Genomic DNA, 16,515 nt, shown 5'->3' on the forward strand with positions numbered 1-16,515 from the left:
ATGGTACTGCCAAACTGCAAATACCTAAAACTAGGCATCACCATTGATTTCTCCCTCCCACCCCTCATCTTCTGCCAGGCCTGGCTGCTTTCCCTGCAAACTTTCTCTTAAGTCCATCTACTTCTCTCCATCTGCATGGCCAACAGCCATGTCCAAGTTATCACTACCCTTGCCCCAACCACCATCTTCCTCTGTCCATCTACATAGCCAATAGCCTAATCTAAATCACCATTCCCCTTGCCCAAACCACTGCAGTAGCCTCCTGACTGGTCTCTGAACATCCATCCCAATCCCAGTCCATTCTTTACATAAAATTAAACTATATATGATTAAAAACCTTAAACACACCCAAGATACAACAAATGATCTCTACTTACCTGGGGCAACAGAGAAAAAAGGAGACCCAGGAATCAGAGAAGGAAACGGTCTGCAGGTCTAGTTGCTTCCATGAACTACTAGCTCCTTTGCCATGAGACTGGAAGAAATGGATGGTGCCCAGCTATCATCACTGAACATTTTAATCAAGGACCCAGTAGTTGGATCTTGATCAAAAGGAGGAAAAAATGTGAAACAGAACTTCAAATTCTTATTGGAAACCAGACTTACTGGATACATTGAGACTGGAGGAACCAACGAATCTATTGACTAGAAACAACTTTTAAGCCTTGAACCAAAACTATCCCATGGAGTCATCTTTAAACTAAACAACAATTTAACTCATTTAACAAAGAATGTTCCCCTTGAGCATTGCGTTCTTTTGAAGAAATATCTATACGAGATTAAATGGACAACAGTAACTCTAAAACACAGATGAGAACTTTAAGAGGCAGAGAGTCTAAGTTAACAGTGGTGAAACAATATGGGCAGAGATAGAAACAACGGTGACACAATGTGAAGTACATAACCTTGTCAATGAACCATACGTGTAAAAATTGTTGAATGGATCTATGTTTTGTTATGTATGTTTTCCAAAAAAAAAAAAAAAAACAAATTAAAAACCTTAAACCTAAATGCCACAGAGGCAACCTAACATAAGAGCTGATAAGATGTAGTAATTTTCAAGTATAAGCAGAATAGTAACTTCAGAAAGTTATATCAAAATTCTTAAGGACTCGGGAGCCCAATTTGGAAGAATCTGCACATGTGACTCCATCCTTATCAGAGAAGAGGAAGCTCTGACCATACCTGGACATGGTCTCTCTCTCTTTCTCTCCTCTGCACCTCGTCCTCCTCCCTCCTTCCCTCCATATCTCCATCTATCTTTCTATCTCTTTATCTATATGTCTATCTATCTATCTCCTTTGTGGATCTACTATGATAGTGGACATGGATGCACAAGCTAGCACTGAGAACAACCATTTGCCTCCCTCTGATTTTCTCTTACATAGGCTTCCTTTTGAGTATAATTTGGCTTCCCATGAAAATTCTCTTAAAGGAGAAAACGCACTGATAATCACCCTGTCTACCTATCAGTCTTGCTCCTTAGAATGTTAATAAATTTGCACTGTTTTATTCATTCATCCTTCATGAGACTGTTACCGCAAATCGAGGATTCGAGCCCCTGCCGCAAAGCCAATGCTGAGACAAGAGGGAGGTAAGCAGCAAGAGTGCTTTATTGAATACCGGTACCCAAGAGACAGAGGGGATAGGTTCCTTCCAAATTCTGTCTGCCCCAAAAGGGCTAACTAAACAGTTTTATAGGGAGGAGGTCAGGGTTTAGAGATTTCCAGGGGTGTTGGTTCTTCTTTGAGGTGGACATAATGATGAAGTGACCTATTATTGAAGTTTTGCAGGTCTCGTGACGTCATCCTGGTTTCAGTCATACGATGGATCTGAGTTTTGTTCACTTATCTGTCCTGATGGTATCACTCGTTGTTTTGCCCCCTGGGAGAGGAACATAGTTTAATCAACAAAAAAAAATCTTGATTACCTTATTTTTCTACAAAGGAACAATTGTGAGACAGATTTCAGAGCAAGTAACTACATTTCAAAGACTAGAGATTAATCACAGCTTATACAGCTATACTAAAACACTAGAAAATACATTCTCTCTACTTCAATATTAAAACACTAAAGAAAATATATTTTCCCTACTTTAAGACCTTGTGAGAGTTCATCCCTCCAGCCTCAAAGAACTCTGGGTAGACTAATTGAATCATGTTCTTGACATCTGTATTAGTTTGGCTGTATAACAAATCACCCCAAGCACTAGTGGCTTAAAATAAGAACTATTTAGAAAGCTTATGATTCTGTGGGTCAGAAATTTAGGCTGGGATCAGCTGGCTGGTTCTGCTAATTTATGCAGCTTTGGCCAGTCTCTGGCTGGGATCATGCACGTAGCTGTGGTCAGCTGCCAGGCTGACTGATGGCTGCCTGATGGGCAGTGGAGGAAGGATTCATTTCTCCTCTACGTGGCTTCTCATCCTCCAGTAGGCTAGCCTGGGCTTGGTGGCAAGGTTCCAAGAAGAGCAAGAGGGCAAGCCCCAATGCGCAAGCACTTTTCAAGTCTCTGCTCATGTCGCATATGCTATTGTCCCATTGCCCAAAGCAAGTCACAAGACTAAGCCAAGAGTCAATGTGGGAGGGCACTACTAAAGGGCATGAATACAAGAAGTGGTGAACAAATCGAGCCATCTTCAAAATCAATCCACCATCAACACGACCTAGTGATGACATCAAGAAACCACTATGCTGAAAACCAGGTGACTTTTGACTGTCTTGAGTCATTGTCTATCTTCAACACACCCAGCAAGTGCAACTATTCTACACTATTTCCTTAAAGCGAGGTTAGCCATGTGAATGAGATGAATTCAAGCAAAACAGCCCTTAACCACAGGAGACACTGCCACCTCTGCCTGCCCTATATTTGGGTGTTGTTACTATGGACACAAGGTATTGACGCATGACACATCCACGCTGTATCATCAGGAATGGGAACAGACACTAGGGAGCCAATTCTACCCCTAGGCAAAAAAGGAATCACAGTAATAAGTTCCAGCATCCATAGGAGATGTTGGATTTTTCTGGCCTTCTGTGAAATTTGATTCTCTGTGTCACGCACAGTGACAAAAAGAGTGAAAAAGGAAACCATGTATGTTTTTCCAAAATACAATTGGTGAATAGAACCCTTCATACTAACCAAACTGAATTAAGAACTGCCTAAAGCAATTATAGTAGAACTTCATGCCAGATTTCAAAATGATGAATTCAATAAAAACTGGTTTGTCTTCTGGAACATTTTCTGAACACTGTGTGCATGTGGGTTTGCCTTGGGAGATTTTCTCCTTGAGTCCCAAATAGAAAGTGGGGCACAAGCCCTCTCCTTTTTGACACCACCCATCAAACTATGTGGAATTTCTTACTAGTGTGTCTTTACCTCTTAAGATTCATCCATTAACATGGGAAGAAGCAAGAACACTGGTGTCTGGTCTCTTAAATCTTTTTCTCTTTCTTTGGGTCTTTCTCCCAGAACCCAAAGATCTTCCTGTCCAGTGAAGTGGAAGTATCTCTCTCCCCCATTTGCTCCTTCTTTCTTGCACTATGATTTTTGATTCCTCCCATTCTTTCCTTGGCCATAAACCTCATGACTCAGCAAGATGGCAAAGGGGGAAAGCTAACAGAGATAAAAAAAAGTATATCACATTATTATTTTCAAAATATTATTCCACCTACTTGTTTTCTAAATTCTATTTTTGCTTTAGCAGAAATAGAAACATTTTCCAAGTGCAATAGTAGTGTCTGTGTAATGGCAAGAATCTCCCAAAACTTGGCATCAAATTAAACCAGAAAGGAATCTGTGTTGGGGCACAGCATCAGTCTTACATCTGCTCTCTCCTCGTCTCTCTCCCTCCTTTCCATTCCCCTCCCAGATATTAATGGAGGCAGTGCTGTATAGTGGCAAGAAAATGGTTCTGGTCAAGGAACCTGGTTTTGGATCCCAGATCCTCTCTACTTGGTAACTGTATGATATGGAACAAAGTCATGACATTTCCCTGAGCCTCAGTTCCCCTTTCTGTACTCTGGGGACAAAAATACCTTTCCTCACAGGGATGTGAGGAAAATGGAATAAGAAAAGGTATACAAAGCAGATGCCTAGGTCAGTACCTGACCTATACTATAGTAGATGCTCAGTAAATGGCAGTATTATTATACCCTCAGTGATAGATTATTCTACTCAAAGCATACACATCTGAACAGCTCCCTCCGGCTCACCCCTTGACTCTCAGGCAGGTGTTACCAGCTTGAATTCTCACCTTCGCTCCTGTAACAGCTCAGCCTTTCTCTGGAAGATCTTCCTAGCAGATCTGAACTCAAATCCTTCCCAGGGCTGGGACTGGTAGAAGGAGGGAAGGGGGAACGGATTTCTCCCCACTTGCAGGCAGGTGGAGGCCATTCTGTTTGCATAATCTCTTTATGCAATGCCTCAGGTCCAAACAGCTCTCAAAGCACTTTGCAAACTTCACTGCCTTTACAAAGCTGGTTCCAGCTTGAAAGCCCCCACTGAGATGGCGCCCCTCCAGGGTAAGGTGAAGAGGTTGCAAAACTGGTCACAGTAGCTCTTCCCAGCAATTAGGAAAGCCAGTGAGGAGAAATGCTTGACTTAACCTTGAGGCACCGGGAATCTTAGGAGGAAATGACCCTAGTTGGAAGCATAATAAGAAAAGAGAGAGGGCTGGCTTTTATAACCATGGGTAGCCGGGGAAATTAGTTTTGTAACACACCTAGAGATTTAATTTGTTTTCTTCAAACCAGCATAACGCTTGGAAAATCATAAATCAGGGCTTGGCACACCATGGTTTGGGAGGGCTGCAGCAGCATCACTGGAGGTGTTTTTAAATTATGAACATTCCCGAGCCCTCCCCACCCCTCAGGCTAACCCAGGGGATTAAGAGTGAGGCCTGGGAATCTGCATTTTAAAGCCCTTCTCAGGTGGTCATTCTGCTCCAAAAAGTTTTGTCCCTTATACTAACCTGGGAAATAATGGGATGAGGGGAGCCAAGGAACTAGACAAATCCAGAAGGCCCAAGAAACAACTCTGAGGCATTGAGCTTGGTTTGGGCCATGAAGACAAAGAAAACTTCTTCCCCCTACCCCCTCTCTTCCCTCAAGAGAAAGGAAACAGAGTACAATCTTCTTTCTTCTCTCCCGCAAACTGGAAGACTCCCAGAGGCCTCCACAATGGGTATTTCAGCCTTTTTCCAAACTCGTATCTTTAAATCTCCTAAAGACCTCTCAAGAAGAGCCCTGGTGGTGCAGTGGTTAAAGCACTCGACTGCTAACCGAAAGGCCGCCAGTTCAAACCCACTACCTGCACCACAGCAGAAAGATGTTGGCAGTCTGCTTTCAGAAAGATTTACAGTCTCGGAAACCCTGCAGGGTCTCTATGAAGTGGAATTGACTCAACGGTAGTGGGTTTTTAAAGACCTCTCAATTCGGCAGTTTCTACCTTCATTTTCTTTAAGACAATGGCTCTTGATTTTCAAGTCACTGACATTTTGAGACTGATGGAAACTATGAATCTTCTCCCCCCAAAATGTACAGGCACACAATGCTTAGAACTTTTTATTTTTTAGTAATATACCTCAGCTAAAGGTAAGAGAGAATACTAATTTAAACTCCTGATACACTGGAGGGCAAAACACCTTGGTTTTCAGTTACCTTGGAAACTACTTTCTAATTACTAGTCATGAGAACTTTGAGCAAAATTACGACCTGATAAGCGGCTGAGATCCTCTTGTTGTCTCAAACTAAAATGAAATAATGTTCTGGAAACATCAGAACTCATGTTCCCATGAGTCCCCATAAAAATCACCACACCCGCTGAAATCGTAACCATGTGCTGTTTGCAAAGTGAAGTCTTCATTTTAAGTCCAAGGGATAAGGACGAAAAAGGAATTTTCCAAAATATGTACAGATAGTTTCTAAATTTTGGATAGAGCTCATTTGTAAGGTTTTGGAAATTCAGAACACATTTTCTCACAAAATGGTGTCCCAAGAAATGATTAGTTCTTCAGATTAGCTCTCAAAACTTAGTGTAGTTTGATGCTGTTTAGTTCAATGTAGTAAGGTCTCTGGGTGGCAGGAACAGTTTGCTCTCAGCTACTAACCTAAAGGTTGGTGGTTTGAACCCACCCAGCTTTGCCATGAGAGAAAGGCCTGGTGATCGACCTCTTTCCATAAAGTTTACTGCCAAGAAAACCCTATGGAGCAGTTCTACTGTGTAACACATGGGATCGCCATGAGTTGGAATCAATTCAATGGCAACGGGTTTGGTTTTGGTTAGTTTAATGCAAGAAATATATGTTGAGCCACAACTCTGTATGGGGCACCAAGCTAAGGATTAGGGTTGTAGCAGCTACTATTGATGGAAACCCTGGTGGTGTAGTAACTAAGAACTACAGCTGCTAACCAAAAGGTCAGCAGATCGAATCCACCAGGTGCTCCTTAGAAACTGTATGGGGCAGTTCTACTCTGTCCTATAGGGTTGCTATGAGTCAGAATCGACTCGATGGAACTGGGTTTGGTTTGGTTTATTGATGGCCTATCCCATTTGAGCTTGGCTCACCCCGGTGTCTTCCAAGCACTGGAATTCTCCACCTCTCTGCCTGAGGACTCTCTCCAGAGCCACAGCCCATGCACAGGTGGGACACCTGAAAGTAGCAGAGTTTTCACAGGCCCAGGGGCATTATGAGTCAGAATAGGCTCAATGGCAATGGGTTTGGTTTGATTTGGGGGCATCCATTGTCCAAAAAAAAAAAAAATGAGAGATGGGACTTAGTGGGTGACTATTCCAGCTGCCTTTCCTCAGTGGAGCAATTCAGAGGTATGTTCCATATGGTTGTTCAGACGGTTCCCAGCAGTACTGAGGCCCAGTTGCCCACAGCAGTAACACATTCATGAATACCCCTTCTTGGTGCTTCTTTCTCCCTGCCCTCCCCATCACTTTTCTCACCTGTCACACATGGTTCCTGGCATCACCTGTCTATGACCAAGACTTTGTTTCAGCATCTGATTTTGGGAGAACCAAAAATAAGACAAGAGTTTAATTATGAATAAGGCACATCCTCTGCCCTCATGAAGCTTCTAGTCTATTGGCGTTTGCAGACACATGAACACTTCGGTGCAGAATTCAACAGGAGGACAGGAGGAGGGTAGGCGGGGATCTCAAGGAAAGATTCTGGGAGAAACAGCACTGGAATTAACTCTTGGAGAATGAATAGGAATTAGCCAGGTCAAGAAACAAGGAAGAGCTTGAGAAATCACTAAACCAAGGTGTGGAGGCATGAACAAATCCACATGGCGAATCCAAGTAAAATAGCACAAGCTGGTTAGCATTACTGGAGTACAAAGTGTGGAAACCAAGAGTCAGGTTGGGGAAGGTGGGGAGCAGGTCATAGACTGCCTTGTGCGCCTGCTCCAGCCAAAATCCCTGGAGTCATCCCTGACTCAATCTCTACATTTCTCATCCAAATTATCAGCAAATCTTCTTGGTTTTATTTTCAAAACAAACAAAATAAAAAGCCAAACAGATTTGTTGTTGTCGAGTCAATTCCAATCCATGGCGATCTTGTGTGTTAGAGGGTAGAACTGAGCTCCATAGGATTTTCTTGACTGTAATCTTGATGGAAGCAGATTGTTAGGCCTTTCTTCCACAGTGTCACTTAGTGGGTTCAAACCACCATCTATTGGTTAGCAGCCAAGCCCAAACCATGCGCACCACACAGGGACTTTTTTACTTTCAAAATATGCCTTAATTCCAACCACATCTTACCTCTTGGAGTATGATCACCCTAGCCCAACCCAGCATCATCTCCCCTTCTTCTTCTTGTTAGTTGCCCTCGAATCCATTTCGACTCATAACTACCCACCTGGTTTCCTCGCTTCCTCTCTTGTAATCCTTTAGCGCATTATTCAGTTCACATTACTTCCCTGCTCTGAACACTCCAAGGGCTTCGCATCACCTCCTAGTAGAAGCTAGAGTTCTGGGTGGTCTAGTGTCCAACTACTCCTCTGCCCTTATTTCCTACCACCCTCCCCTCCAGCCATACTGGCCTCCAGGCTGTTCCTTGAATATTCTAAGCATGATTACATCTTATGACCTTTGCTTTTGGCATTTTTTTTTCTGCTTTGAGTGCTCTTCCCCAAGATATTTACAAGGCTAACTCTCTTGCTTCATGCAGATTTCTGCTCAAATGACGTCCACGACCGTTCTTTCTAAGTTACAATATCCTCCCAATTCTCCCATCCCATCAATCTCTCTCTATTCCTCCTCTCTGCTTTGTATCGGTCGTTGTGCTTATTAGTACTCAGCATCACACTACATATTTATTTTTCTATTTTCTGACTCCCCCCCTAGAATATACACTTGGTGAAGATGAGAACTTTGTCTCTTCTGTTCACCATTACATCATGACACACAATGGGTAGACAATAAATATTTGTTTAATAAATGAAAGAGAACTATATTCGTCCCATAGTGAACATGGAAAATTAAATAAAGAGTACTATTTTAAGCATTCATTGATTACACAAATATGTCCTTGGTAGATTATCTGCAAAGATGGCTGCCAACAATTCCTATACATGTGTGACACTCCACCCTTCAAGACGTGGATACTAGCTCTTTTCATCTTGAATCTGGGCTAGCCTTGTGACTTTCTTTGACAAATAGAACCCTGTGGAAATGACACTGTGCCAGTTTGAGGCCTAGATCTTAAGAAGTCTGGAGGTTTCCACTTTTGCTGTCTTGGAAGTCAGCTGCCATGTAAAGTTCATCGATCCTGCCGGAGAGGGAGAGACAGAGCACATGGAGGGAGAGAAGCCCTGGAGGATGAGACAGTGAAGGGAAAGAGAGAGACCCAGCCAGGCCTCAGCCATTTGAGCCATCCCAACTAAGGCACCAATGATGTGAGGGGAGCCATCCTGGACCCTTCAACCCCAGGTGAGCAGCTCCAGCCAAGACCACGTGGAACAAAGACATACATCTCCACGGAGCCCAAACTGAAGAATCATGAGCAAGTAAGTTGTGGTTGTGGTTTCACGCCATTAAGTTTTGGGGTGCTTGTTGTACAGCAATAACTGAAACTTGTGTACTGACCATTTGCTCTGCTCAAGACATCATCTTTTTTAACATTTTTTCTTTAAGAAAGTAGATTGTAAGTTCCAACTCAGGACAGTTAAAACACAGCAGCGCTCCCACACCCCAGTGTTGTACCAGCTCTTCAGTTTATCTCGGAATTGTCAATTGTCATTATTTCTGGAGCAATGATTCTCCACCATCGTGTCAAGATGTATCTGTGTGTTTCACCATCTCCCCACACCTCTGCCTACATCCACCAGGCTTCTACCATCTGAAAATTTTTACCACTTTCTTAAGACCCTGTACCATTCTCTCTGCCTGGAAAGTTGTTCTTACTTTGCTAATGTTCATTCATTCTTATAAAACCAATCCAAATGTCAAATTCCTCGAAAAGCTTTTCCAAGTTCCAAACAGAGCTACCTGTCATGTTAGCACCTTTCTTGCAGTTCTTTGTCAATAAAGACCAGATCTGTGCACAACACTGCACCTTTAAAGTGACATTTATCTGTTAGCAAGTCTTCTTCTTCCACTAGACTTGCACTGTCCAGTACCTTAGTCTCACTAACCACATTTTTGGTCCATATTGCTGTTGTTAGGTGCTGTCAAGTCAGCTCCTGACTCATGGCGACCCCATGTTATAGAGTAGAACTGTTCCACAGGGTTTTCTTGGCAATAATCTTTACAGAAGCAGTTCACCAACGCTTTTCTTCCATGGAGCCACTGGGTAGGTTCAAACTGCCAACCTTGGGATTAGCAACAGATTGCAAACTGCTTGCGCCACCCATGCTCCTTAGCTAGCGGCTGCCATGTTGGGTAATGCAGAATAGAACATTGTCATCATCACAGGAAGTTTTTTTGGACAGTGCTGCACTAGATGGTCTGCTTCTCAAGGCAAGGCCTCGGTTCTTTCACTTTGGCTGCCTGGCACCAAATGCCGTACCTGACAGATGCTCAATAAACATCGCGTACGTCAAACCATGAATATATAAATACATGAATCTTAATGGAAGGGGCATGAGCCTGCAGGCTGACAGATCTAGATTTGAACTCTGGGTTCATCTATTACTTGTTTTATGATACTGGGAAAATCATTTAATCTCTATGAGCCTCATTTTTCTTACATGTGGGATGGAGGTAATAAGATGAGACGCTACGAGGACCAAATGATACATGGTATGTCGAGCAGCAGTTGGAGCGCCTTACACAGGGCCATTCAACAATGTTTTTATCATTAGGATCCTCTCGAATGAGTGAATACCTGCCTGATCAGTATGTCAATTAAACACAAAAGAACAGTCCCAACCCCCTAACATGGTAATTCTCAACTGAGGGTGACTTTTGCCACCCAGGAGACATTTGACAATGTCTGAAGGCATTTCTAATCATCACAACTGGTGATGAGGGGACATTGTTACTGGCATCTGGTGGGTAGAAACCAGGGATGCTGCTCAACATTCTACAATGCATGGGACAGCCCCTCAGAGCCAAGCATTATCTGGCCCCAAATGCTAATAGTGCTGAGATGGAGGAACCCTGCTTTGTACTCACAGGACACACTGCTTGGTGGTACCTCCTCTTACTTCTGCCTGACTCCAGCCACTCCCTCACTCCTCTCCACTTACAGCAGCTTTAGAACCATGGAATCGGGTTGAAAGGGACTATCTTAGTTTGGGTCACCCAGAAGCAAACCCTGAGACAAGGGTTCGAGTGCAAGTCATTTATCTGGGAGGTGGAGGAAACATCAATAGAAGAGTGGAGATGCCAGCTGATAAACAACTGGAGCCAGAGTAGGACATGCCTCAGAGTCACCCCACCTAGGGTCAAGGGAGCAGAGGTATTTACCCACAACCCCCTGGCAATCATTAGTTGAGGGCTGCTTCTGGGGCTATTGTGTCCCTGGCACTTTTGGTCTGCCTCACAGGTGGTAAGGCAGAATTCAGAGACCAGAGAGAGCCCTCAAACAACAAAATGCAGGTGCTGGGAGTTCAAAGGGGGGTCAGGGTGCCGGAGGTGGTAAGAATGAGGGAATATAGGCAGGGCAGCCACGGCCTCTGCTACATAGCTTTGTCTCCATGGCTTTGCTCATGCACATGGGCTCTGGAGCCCAAATGCCCGGGTGCAAATTCCAGGTGCGTCATTGATTTGTTCTGTGACCTTGAACAAGTTGTCACTCTAACTTCAGTTTTCTCCACTGTAGAATAGAAATGACAGTGGTGCCGACTTCATAGGGCAGCAGGGAGGATTAAGCAAGAAAATTCAAGTGGAGCACATAAAATGCCTCAGCTACTGCAGTACTCGAGTTCATAATAATAACTGCCCATGGTGGAGGATTTCCTTTGTGCCAGGTCCTTTTTTAAGGTGTGTGGCAGGCACTCACTCATTTCATCTTCCCAATGACTCTTGAGATAGGAGTCATTATTATTCCCACAGGTAAATACAAAGTGCTGGGAGGTCAATCCGGTCAGGGTTAGGTTGTGCTCTTGAGGTCAGGGCTGAAAGCTGAGTGCCCATCAGTTATATAAAGAAGGAGAAAAGAACATTCCAGAAGTAGGAAATTTGTGGTGTTCATGTATGCTAAATCAAAGTTCTCTATTTAAAATCTTTCCCTCCTTGTGTGGTGACAATGTCAGACACTGTGAAATATGACCAAATATTTCGTGATGACCCAAGTGCCAGGTACAATCATTCACCTGGATTGCACAGTGACATTTTCCCCCAGCCCTGTGCTTGCCAAAGCGAACCGTGGGTGGCAGTTCAATCCTAAACAGCATGGTCTTTTTTCACCCGAGCCTGCAATTAAACAATGAAACCTGACCTTTGCTGTTTCCTTTTCAGGTTTTTGAAATGAAGATGTCCGGATTCAAAATTGGGCAACGTTGTCAGCAGAGAGATGCCTGGAAGCGGCAGAATATTTATGGTAATAAAAAACCTGAGCTCTCAAAGGGCCAGCTAAATTACAGTTGGCACAAGGCATATTAGAGCTTGTCCAGATCCACTGTCAGTCCTCGGAATTCATGGCCTTAATAGGCAATAAATTATTGGAGGAGTATACTGCTTAAGCAGATCAGAGGTAAAAATGAAAATAGAGAGCCTATAAAATGAAAATTGTTGAATTCTAGACCTTCTCCTAAATTTTATCAAGATATAAAATTTCCAGACGTGAACTGAGGTATAATAGAAAAGAATCTGGAATTCCTGTAGCCATCTTCTCTCTCAATCTGTTCCCACCTTTACCCCTATATAGGGTGGGGGAGGTCCTCAAGCTGTTTGAAGAAGGAAAAAGATTGAGCAAGAGCCAAGAAATGAATTAGCATCAGTTTGCTCATTTATCTTATTCTGTTCTTGCCCTTCAGTGCTATAAAACTGTGAACACTAAATCTAGAAATTCAGAATTTTTTTTTTTAAAAAAAAAAGAGCCTCCAATATAAGTACCCTGTACGACTTTGTGGTATTAAGTATAGCTTTATTCCTCTTGCGACACACACCCCTCTGTGCTATGAATATCCATAACTTAGAAGTAAATTTAACACATTTATCAAGTTAGAAAATACTGCACCAGTGTTACGTGCCATGTAATAAGGAGACGATGATTAAACATTTATTCACACCATCCTTAATAAGCAAAATGTTTCTCCTAAGAAAGCTGAAAAGAAGTTAAGAAGTGGAAAAAAAAATAAGTGAACATAAAAGAATGCCGAACAAGGTGTAATCAATGGTGAAAATTCGTATCTTACTCCCTGTTTGATAAGGAAACAGCTTTGTTCTGCCTCAGCCCCATATATCCACCTAGCAAGAGCAGCATGGACAGCAGAGCCTGCTGGGAATTAGCTGGAAGGATCCTTTTGTAAAATTTAGCTTTGGCTCAGTCAGTGGTTGGAATCCCTGAGTGGCACAAACAGTTAAGCACTCAGCTACTAACCACAAGATTGGTGGTTCACATCTACCCAGGAGCACCTTGGAAGAAAGGTCTAGTGACCTACTTCCGAAAGGTCACAGTCATTGAAAACCCTGTGGAGCACAGTTCTACTCTGACACACACGGGGCTGCCATGAGTTAGAATCAACTCGACAGCAACTGGTATATATGCATAAAGTACCGCAGCAGTCAACCTGCCTTCCTTTCCCTCTCCCTAAACACAAACCATTTAGTTCTCCAGTAACCGCACAAGCAAAGACAAAACTACAAGGGAAATAGCTATGAATCTATTGCCGTGAGTCAATTCCGACTCATAGCAACCCTATAGGACAGGGTAGAACTGCCTTAAAGGGTTCCCAACGCTGTAATCTTTATGGAAGCAGATTGCCATATCTTCCTCTCATGGAGTGGCTGTTGGGTTTGAATCGCCAACCTTTCGGTTAGCAGCCAAGTGCTTTAACCACTGCACCACCAGGGCTCCTTAGGTAAATAGGAAATATAAATAGCTTTTAAGCACATTTCACCTAGGATAACCATGCCCAAGGGAGTTAAAGGTGACGAAATTCTATCCAGCTTGAGGAATATACAATAAAAGCCCTTCCTTCTTTATACCAGCTCTTGAGAAATGAGATTCCACACCCTCCATTTATAACCCAGCCCAGTTTTTAACAAGAAGAACTGTGAAAGATATTTTCCTTATGTCTAACTTAAATCCTTAATGTTGTACTTTAAACCACGTTTCCCTTTGATTGTCTTCACTGAAAACAGAGAAACTCATTTGCCTAATGGCCATTCTCTTACTTTCCTTTATCTTCTCTGAGCCACCCAATTCCTCTGCCATTCTTATTTTCCTACATTCTAGTTATTTGGGGGGGCTGCATATGAACTCTCCAAGGTCTTTACATTTCATGAGTTTTGGAGCTTAGAATTACACAGGTAATCCTGGGTAATATACAGAGACCCTGACCATGACAGAAGTTATTTTTTATTTCAAATTTTTTATTATAGACAGAAATACATTTCTTTTGTTTAAAAACAAATCAGACAGAATACAAGAAAATAGGTTAAAAAATGTCTAATCCTCTTTCATTCCAAACCACATTCCTCCCCAGAGGTAACTACATTTCAAATTTGATATGTGTCCTCTTGGACAATTGTTTATTTATGTACGTCCATAGCCAAATTTGTTGAATTTTATATAAATAATTTTATCCTTGTTTATTTTTGTTTGTTTGTTTATATCATTGAATATTTGATCACAGGTTTTTTAAATTGGCACATGAAGGCCTATCCATTCAACAGTAAAGTTTATATAATTTGAATTTGTAATACTAAATCTTTTTAAATGTAATTTGTAATACCAAAATTTATGTAATGTTAGGAGTTTTTTTTTTTTTTAGGAGTTGTGTTTGGCTCCTGGGAATGGCTTGAACAAATTAGAATGTTGTTTTCCAAACTACGCTTATTCCTCATGGGCACATATTTCCCAGACTCGCTCACAATTAGGCATGGCCATGTGACTGAGGTTGGCCAATGAGCTACGAGTGAAAGTAATGCATGCCATTTTCAGGTCTGAACAATATATTCCTCACGTCGGTAATACTCCACTCTCCATCTGAAGGGGTGGACTCTAGGATCTAAAGCATATAGGGGAGTCACAAGATGGAAGAAAACCAGGTCCCTGTGGTGCCACTTTGAGAGGGACTTTCAGGAGAGTCATTCAACTAAAACATCTAGGTTGGCCATTTGCATGAGTGAAAATAAACTTTCATTGTGCTAAGCCACTAAAATTGGGGGTTGTTTCTTTCAGCAATTAGCCTACTCTGAATAATGTACTCACATAAAGTAAACCCAAGTTCAGCAGTCCAGGGTGGGGAATGGTGGCTCAATGGCATCATCAGAAATTTGAGTTCCTTTCATCTTTCTGCCTCACCATCCTTACCAAGTGTGATAGAGATTGGCACTGCCTGCTGTGCTCAGAGTCTGAACCTTGTGAGGAACGGAATGTGTGGGCTTCCAGGCTGTCATCCTTCCCATAGTTACAACACGTTGCACGTGTGATGCCTATTCATTATTATATAACCTGTGGACAATACAGCCAAATGGCACTTGTAGCATAGTAAGAAAATGTATCTGTGTTTCGTATATAGTCTCAAAAAAACTATATAGTGTTTCAGAGTGACATTGTTGGGAATTATAAGAGGCTTGGCAGAAACACATTGCTAACAATCCAAGCCCATCTCTCATGAGCAACTGAGGAGACTAGAAAAGGTATGCTTACATGCATCACCCAATTTTGTAACATTTGCTGACAATATATCTTGTGGACATAATTCAGTAAACTGTAGTTCCTACAAAATTTATGTCAGTGAACTCATTTTCACCAAGACTCCATTCCCATTCTTGGCGAAATGGCTTTAGTTGGGCTTCCTCCATGAAGATTATCTCATGGTCCAAGACGGCAGCTGGAGCTCCAGCCACTGTATCTAAGTGTCAGGAAGCAGAAGTAGGGAGGAAGGGAGATAACCTGAAGAAAGCGACATTGCATGTCTTGCTGAAACACTTGGAAATATTAAGTTCCAGTTATGTCTCAGGTCACAGTGACACACATATGAACCTCAGCACTTACCAAGTTAGTAAAAGAAAAAAAAATACATCGAGTGAATGCAAAATTGACTCAATTTCTCTGATATTCTCAGTCTCTTTGAGGCTAAAGATGAAAACAATTCAGAAAATTCACAGAAGAAAGAAACTTCAAGGTACATTAATTGCCTCTGCACAAAAGAATACTCCCAACAGCCTTATGCTACACCAAGAGAGAAGTCCTTGCCCAGAGCACTTACATTCTTTTATATCATATTTTCGTCTTCAATATATACAGGATATCCAGGGAAAAATGGGGCCTGTCACCAGTGCATCCCTTTATGCTGCCAAGATATTTCATTGGTCACAACTTCTTAAATATCTTTATCTTTTAAAGCCCAGTCTGCTGCTGAACTTTAGAGACAAGCCAAAGCCTTCTCCATGGGTAAACTTGCCTTGACATAAAAAAAAAAAAAATGAGTTTCAAATTAAGAAACCACCCATTTGGCACTGGTCATTTATCTTATTGGACATTTACTCAAAATACCAAAACATACAAAAATCCATTCCTAAAATCCTAGTAGAGAAGCATTCTCCTTCTTTTCTGAGGATACATGAAAGATAAACATTTCTACCTAGTTATTCCAGGTATATTCACGTATAAAATAAATCCTAAATTATCATTCATTAAACTTTATCAAATGTGTTTTCTCAACCTAAAGATTATCTTATTTATGTAGCTAAAAATTCTAGCCATAAATCCTAATCCCTCAAGACACTTACCTAAATTCAAATCTTGGCTCTGCCATTTAATAAATATGTGACTTCTGCAAATCTCTTCACCTTTGAAAACCTCAACTTCCCCTTCTGTAAAAGACGGTTAATCATTATTATCAACCACATAAGGTTGTTGTTTCGAGAACTATGATTGGTCTGAG

At 42.0% G+C, this 16,515-nt stretch overlaps 1 long non-coding RNA gene across 2 annotated transcripts in view; it reads right to left on the reverse strand.

The window, feature by feature from the left end:
- Positions 1–1,628: 1,628 nt before the first annotated feature.
- The window catches only part of LOC126069706 (uncharacterized), a 119,641-nt gene continuing 104,754 nt past the window's right edge, over positions 1,629–16,515 (reverse strand). The window contains exons 2-4 of one of the 2 annotated variants that reach the window (XR_007516019.1): positions 16,361–16,444; positions 6,953–7,008; positions 1,629–1,884 (exon numbers count right to left, since the gene is read on the reverse strand). This is a non-coding gene — a long non-coding RNA (uncharacterized LOC126069706). Of the gene's footprint in view, positions 1,885–3,376; positions 3,614–4,253; positions 4,628–6,952; positions 7,009–16,360; positions 16,445–16,515 lie in introns of those variants that run through there. The other variant, XR_007516018.1, reaches the window with a different exon arrangement.

This window comes from Elephas maximus, chromosome X, assembly GCF_024166365.1.
Source record: "Elephas maximus indicus isolate mEleMax1 chromosome X, mEleMax1 primary haplotype, whole genome shotgun sequence".
Classification (NCBI taxonomy): Eukaryota; Metazoa; Chordata; class Mammalia; order Proboscidea; family Elephantidae; genus Elephas; species Elephas maximus.